Source organism: Ochotona princeps, chromosome 8 (genome assembly GCF_030435755.1).
Source record: "Ochotona princeps isolate mOchPri1 chromosome 8, mOchPri1.hap1, whole genome shotgun sequence".
Classification (NCBI taxonomy): domain Eukaryota; kingdom Metazoa; phylum Chordata; class Mammalia; order Lagomorpha; family Ochotonidae; genus Ochotona; species Ochotona princeps.
The window spans coordinates 352,434-359,772 of record NC_080839.1 but is presented as its reverse complement, the minus strand read 5'-3'; the positions used below and the strand labels follow the sequence as shown (position 1 = coordinate 359,772).

The 7,339-nt window shown below is 38.0% G+C and overlaps 1 pseudogene; it reads left to right on the top strand.

The window, feature by feature from the left end:
- The first annotated feature begins 605 nt into the window (after positions 1–605).
- Positions 606–780, top strand: LOC131480953 (ATP synthase membrane subunit K, mitochondrial-like; annotated as a pseudogene).
- Positions 781–7,339: the final 6,559 nt, after the last annotated feature.

Genomic DNA, 7,339 nt, shown 5'->3' with positions numbered 1-7,339 from the left:
ACAGTGTCACAATATATTGAAATAGCAGAATGTAGGACTTAAGGTTGTAGCTGAAGGACTGTATTATTGTTATAATACAGGGGGAACTGGGAGAAGCTATGGAAGGGTGGAGGGAGGAATCCCTGTACATGTGGAACTGTAGCATAAAGATAATAATATAAAATATACAAATTGTTTTTTAAAAACAGTGAAATTCATGCTAGGGACTTTTAAAAAGCTTGCGTATAAGGCATATTACACAAAAAGGATTCAATGAATTTTGATTTTTACATTAAAATAACTTCATTGTTTAAAAGAATGTTTTTTTTTTTGAATGACAGATTTCTACAAAGGGAAAGATCTACAGCCAGAAACTTCTTCTAAGTTTCCAATGTTTTTGCAGGGACCCAAGGATTTGGGCCATCCTCTGCTGTTTTTCTAGTCCATAAACAAAGAGCTGGATTGGCAGTGGAAAAGCTAGGACTGGAACCAGTACCCACATTTGACACGAGTGTGACAGATAAAAGCTCAATCTATACCATTGCTTCTGGCTGGGGCCAGTTCACTATCGGTGGGCCTTGAAGGATGTCAGTTGAGGAGTTGGTAGCTCTGAGAAGATTGATATCATGTCAGGTCCAGAACCTGATGCCCAATTCCAGTTCACTGAAATCAAAACGTATTTCAACTCTTACATGCTCACAGGCAGAATGACTTGTGTACTAGCCGCATATGGAGGCATTGCTTTGCTGGTTATGTACTTCAGCTTAAGGTCTAAAAATTCCAGCTGTGAAAGCAACATAACTCGATTACAAATTGTTTCCCCATCTGCCCTCATGCCTGGAGAAGCTAATTCAACTCAACTGTGGTAATTCAATATGTACATTAAATTATGAACCTGGAAAAACAAAATCTGTACCATGGCATTGGCCCAAATAAACTCATTTTAAACTTAATTTTCTAGGAACTTTCTGAAGTATCTTAGTCGATATATAATTCTATTACTTTGTCCAACATTTTTTATTTTCCACTTTGCCACTAGAACATATTTCAATCACTGCATACATAGTATTATATAAATTTGTCTTCATGTATTTTAACAATCCCCTGTTGACACAGATTGATTGTTTCTGTTTTATTCCCATGATAATATTATAAAAACCTGGTGTTTCTATAGGACCAAATATATGCAAGATAATTTCTACAGTTGAATCCCATCAAAGGACATTTGCATTTAAAGAGGTTTTTACAGAGTTGTGACAAAGTAACCTTCAAAGAAACTTTATGGTATTACAGTCTTACCAATGTGAGTCCAATAGCCTGTTTCTTACCTCTTTGTCAGCAAGTGTATACTGTCAGACATACTCAGAATTCCTTCAGGCACTGCAAATTTTCCATTTTCTTTCTTTTTAAAAAAAATTTAATTTTGTTTTATGACATAGTTTCATAGGCTCTGGGGTTCCCCCAGCCCCTCCAAAAAGCCCTCCCCCCGAATTGATTTGCTCCATATTGTTACAGTAGTACAGTTTGTATCCAGTCATGATTCCTTCATTGTGGTATGGGCCACGTAGAGTCCAGCATCTTATTGTCCAGATAAATTTAACAGTTTCATTGGGAGACCATCCCTGGTCTGAAAGTAGAGCTGCTAGAATATCATCCCCTCCAATGAAAAGGCACTACACAACTTCAACAACAATTTACAACATCATGAAGTTAATTGACATGGTATTGAGTGACCAAAATGTTAGAAAATGCAAGTCCTTAACCGCATCCTGTGACTACTTCACTGACATTTCAATTGTAGTTTTCATACAACCGGCTGCTATATGCCTTATAATAGTTATAGGGTACCATTCAGCTGTCTTGTGTCTATTTTCATTGTTATATTTAGCAGCTTATAGTATTCAAGTGTGATTCCTACTGAACTTCATGAACTTTAGGTTAGTTCAAACAAGCTTGTAACTCAAACATACCATATGTTAACAATTGAGAAGCAGAATAGTTTTAGGAGGAGTGTGCAGAGAAATCTTTAGTACCTTAATGAGGAGTAACTAATCTTTGTGTCCTTCCTAGTAAGGTATATGGGAGTCCAAGTTGACTGTTTCCTGTCTGTTCTAAGCTTTCCTTATTGGTCTCTATCTGTTCTAATTTTCCCCTTTCTTCTGATCTTCGCCTTCAGGTTCTCTTTCCTTCTTTGTAGCTCTCTGGTCACACTTGGTTTGCTTTTTGATTTTTGTTTCACCATGCTTCCATGTGAGGGCTGTCCTGTGCTCATTTCCCACTAACACTCTACATTCCTCATTCTCCCAACAATCTTTTTACATGCTCATGGACTTCCCTTATAGTTTCCTGAAGCTCTCCAAACTGAACAGAAAACAGGTACTCTTTCTTAACCTCTAAACCTGCCACACTTCTGAACCAACAGAAAAAGCTGATCAGGAAAGCTGGAAAGACTTAATCTTAGGCATATTGTGAGAATAAATAAATTTCTATTGCTGTATCCATGAAGAAAAATCACCTTGCTTTGTATCGCCTTTTGTTAAAAGTGAAGTTTCTTTTTTCTTTTTTTCTAAATCTCATACTATTGTAGGACTTTTTGACACAAAATACAGCAGCAACCTCAATTCTTGTCTCCCAGGAAAAAATCATTTTCTTGAAGACAGTTTAGTTTTCAAGCAATATTTGTTAGAAGAAAGGAGAAAATATGCTCCCATCCTTGGAACTGGAAGGGGCTTCAAGAAAGGAGACCTGTGCACAGGGGCTGTTGACATCGGTTAAAATTTTGCTTCAAAGGAGTTTCTCTAAAAACAAAGGAAAATTCATGGTTTCCATGATACATGGCTTTGGGACAAAAGGCCCAAAAAGGTGTTACCAGTTAACTTCCCCGGTCTCATTCTAATGATAAAGAGACCAGTCTGACACTACACAGAGATGGAATTGGGTGGGCACTTTAGATGGGGAACTGATATGTTAATTTCATTCTTATTTCTTGGAGGAAGCATGTTCTTGATATGTTCATTATGCACTTGTCTCTTGGAAGAAATATGCTCTAGTGAATTTAGACATAGTAGAGAAAATACAATTTCATATTTGAGAAAATTGATTCGCGGACCCAGAACACCCTAACTGCCTAATACCCAGTCTGACTCCTCACAATGTACTTGATACAACTCTTTTTTTTTTTTTTGAGTCAATGTGTTGTGAGTTTCATTCGTTGCTCCTTTTTGGTGGGAGTGGGACAAAAATAGAAGTGAAATAATATAAAAGAAAGTCTAAAAGTTCCAGATCTAGACTTTATCAAGAACACAGGGATGCTCTTTAGTTTGCAAGCAGCCTGGGGACTTATAAGCATCCACAGTGAAATGAAAATGGTGGGAGGAATTGATTCCAAAAAGGGAGAAAAAGGTATGACACGGATTGTTTGCCAGCTCCCCTTTTAGATAGCAGTAGTTGATGCTAACACTATCTGATTTACTCAGAGTTTATAGGAAGGAGAGCCCAAAGTCTATGATTCTGTGTTGCTGCCTCTCCCTGAACCGATTTTCTCTTACTGCTTGTCAGTGTGAGAGGATTCTCCCAGTCCTGTGCTCAATCCTAGGTGAGGTCCTTTACGCTATGTCAAAGAGAGTGAGTCAGCTGCCAATTCACAGCAGAGGACACAGATTATCATAGTGATTACCTCCTGAGCCAGAAGCTGCATGAGGTGACACTGGATAGAGTCACATTGACAGATGCAGGCCCATGGAAATGGAGCAAAAAATAATAACATGGATGATTGCTTTTTTAAGGAGGCAGGAAGCTATACTGGAAGAAAAATTCCAACCCCAAGTGTAGATGCAAGTCTAATGATTTCAGCCCCAAATACCCAGGAACTAAAAGCCACCAGATCCTCACACTATGTCCTTTTTGTGATTGAATTCAATGCTACAAAAGGCTAAATATTATAATGAAAATAGACACAAGACAGCTGAACAATAATCTATAGCTATTTTAAGATGTATAGAACCCGTTGTATATAAACTAAAATTGAAATGTCAATGAAGTAGTCACAGGATGTAGTTAAGAACTCACATTTATTTTTAACATATTGGGTACTCAATACTATGTCAATTAATTCCATAACATTATTAATTGTTGCTGATGGCATGTTGGAGCTTTTAATTGACTGGGATGATACTCTGCTGGCTCTACCTTCAGACCAGAGAAGGTCTCCCTAAGAAGCCGTTGAAATTAACTGGACAATAAGATGCTGAACTCTATGTTTGGTATTTGCTTGCAATGAAGGAATCTCAACTGAACTTGAGCTGTGGTTATGCAACAAGGTGAGAGAATCCACCATGGTGGGAGGGTTTGGGGAGGAGTGGGGAGAATCCCAGTACCTATAAAACTGTGTCACGTAATACAATGTAATTAATAAATAAATTTTAAAAAAAACCCTACACATCAGCACTGCTCTTCAAATGGTTAAAGCCTAAATTACAGATACAATCTGCAGGTGCAAATGACTAAACCTGAAAGCTGCTTCTAACCCTCAAACCATATTGCTTTATAAATGAACACTTGAACCCTATGATGATTTGTACTTCCCCTACTGGAGCACTGTAGAAGGACATTCAGAATCTTTGCTATTGTGCGAGACATAGCAAGTTGCATCTCCCCTAAAGGTGCCAGGAGCAATTCATATAAAGGTGAATGAACAGGAAACCTGGTTTACAGGTTTAGGTATAAACAAGTTGTGTTTTGGAAACTGTACCTTGCTGTTGAGATGTAAATGGCTCAAGCTCCTTCTCTCTGGGGGCCTACATGACAACCTTCTTTTAAAAATCTGGTGCTGTTAATAAACTTCAGCTGTTGACCACCAGTCGGTAGTCCATGCATGTTATTATCGACTCCATGCACCCAGTCGATCACTGCAGGACAGCGACAGAGCACTTTTCATAATATTCTGCAACTGCTAACTCAGGTGTAAGATCAAGTGAGGCAGGAAATATCACCTATCTTTCTCAGCATCTTACCCTTAGTAACTAGCCTGATGTCTAGAATAAGGCAATTACTCAGTACATCCCTATGATGCTTAAATTAATGCGTCCATTACACTCCAGAATCAGGATAAATTCCCTAAAACATGCAAGGTTATTATTTTTTATTTTACTTCTTTTTATTATTATCATTTCATGGTACAGTTCCATAGGCCCTGGGACTTCCCATATCCTCTCCCCAATTCTCTCCTCCATCACTATATAGTTACTATGGTATAGTTCTTCATGCACAGTAATATGTCCATCACTGCAGGCATGGACAATGGCAGAGTCCAGCATCCTATTGTCATGATATAGTAAACAGTTTCATTGGGAGTCCATCTTTGTCTGGAAGTAGAGATGCATACTGCATTGTATCCCCACATCTGGATATGATAGTCCCCATTACACAGTTACTATATATCCCCTGAAATGAAAAGCCACAGTAAAAATCAACAACAGGAGAAAAATAGAAATTTACAATGCCATGAAGTTGAATAACATGCTGCTAGATTTGATAGTCTCAATTACACAGTTACTATACATCCTCTTAAATGAAAGGTCACAAATAAAATAAACAACAGGAAGAAAGAAAGAGAAATTAGCAAGACCATGGATAAATAACATGCTACTGAATGACTAATGTGTCGCTGAAGAAATGAAATAGAAAATCAAGAACCTCCTTGAACCTACTGTATGATCTATGAGTCATTCAAGAATTTAATCAGAAGAAAGAATTTTAAAGAGATGAAACTAACCAAAAATATCAAAATCCATGAGATATAGTTTCTGCTGATCTTTGTTGGTGAGATATGTCTCCTGCAGGCAACAAATAGAGTGGTGTTGTTTTTTAATACAGTCTGCTAATCTATGACGTTTGCTTGATGAGTTTAAGCCGTTTACATTCGGGGTTAATACAAATAGGTCATAATTTGGTTCTGTCATTTTAGCGGTGGGTTGTTCATTGATTTAGTACTCTGTTATTTTACTGGGATGTTCTTTGCATTTGCCTTTGATTTTGGTGGGCGCTATTCCTTTTCTCTGTCAAGAGAACATCTTGAAGTATCATTTGTAGGGCAGGTTTGGAAAAGGCATGTTCCTTTAAATTTTCTCTAATTTGGAAGAATTTTATTTCATTTTCAAAGACAAAGGAAAGTTTTCCTAGGTACATTATCCTGGGCTGACAATTTTTTGGTTTTAGAATCTGGAATGTGTGGCTCCATTAACCTCTGGCCTGTAGAGTTTCCTGTGAGAGGTCTCCTGTGAGCTTAATTGGCATTCCTTTACATGTCAATTGATTTCTTCACGTGTACATTTAAGGATCTTTTCCTTATGTTTGAAGAGAACTTGATTATTACATGTTATGATGAAGATTGCTTTTGGTCCTTGGTCCTTGTAGGGATTTCTGTGTCCCTCCTGGATGTTGTATCCCAATTCTTCCTGTAGATTAGGAAAATTTCCCCTTACTATTTCATTAAATATATTTTTAAACCCAGCTTCTCTTTCTGCACTTTCTGAGACTCCCCAAACTCTTATATTAGGTGTCATAATAGTGTCTTTCAATTCTTGAATACTTTTTTTTAAGCCTGATCCAGCTCTGCTTCCAGCTTTCTGTTTGTTTCCCCTTGGTGGCAGGAAATATCTTCTAATTCTGAGATGCTTTCTTCTACCTTCTTCATTCTCTTTTAGAGACTCTCCACTGTACTTTTAATTTGCTCCACTCTATTCTTCATTTCTGATACATCAGATTTCATCTGATTCATTTCCAGTGTGATATACTCCTTGAATTCCTTGAATGCCTGCTGTACATGCTTCTCGTTGATAAGAAGTTTTATAACAACTGTTTTGAACTCTGTATGCCAATTTTCTTGATGTCTCCCTCAGTGAACTCTGAGGTTGGCATAGGGTTTTGCTCCTTTGCAGGGGAGTCTTCAGCAATATTCATTTTGCCTTTGTCCTTTCATTTGCTCTTGATCATTATACTTATGTTTAGCAGAATCTTCTCCTTGGGGCAGGTTTCTAAGCTGTGTCACCCACAGGTCTACAGTTCGGTTTTACTTATTGCAGTTCTTACATGGCTCGTTGTTTGCAGCCAATTGTGCCACTCTCTCCAGCGAATTCCAGGTCTGGGTTCTTATATTAAATTTCCACCATGGTCTCTGTAGCCCCAGCTCTTGGTTCACCACACTCCACCTCCTATGATACTGCTGAGGCTTCACCATTGTTTGTACAACCTTTCTCCCACTTCTGGTTGGAACAGGTCCCAGGCTTAGGGAGACACTAGGAGTCCTCTATAGCTAGGTTCTTGTTGGTACTGATCTTGCTGGAACCTGTTGGCCATTATG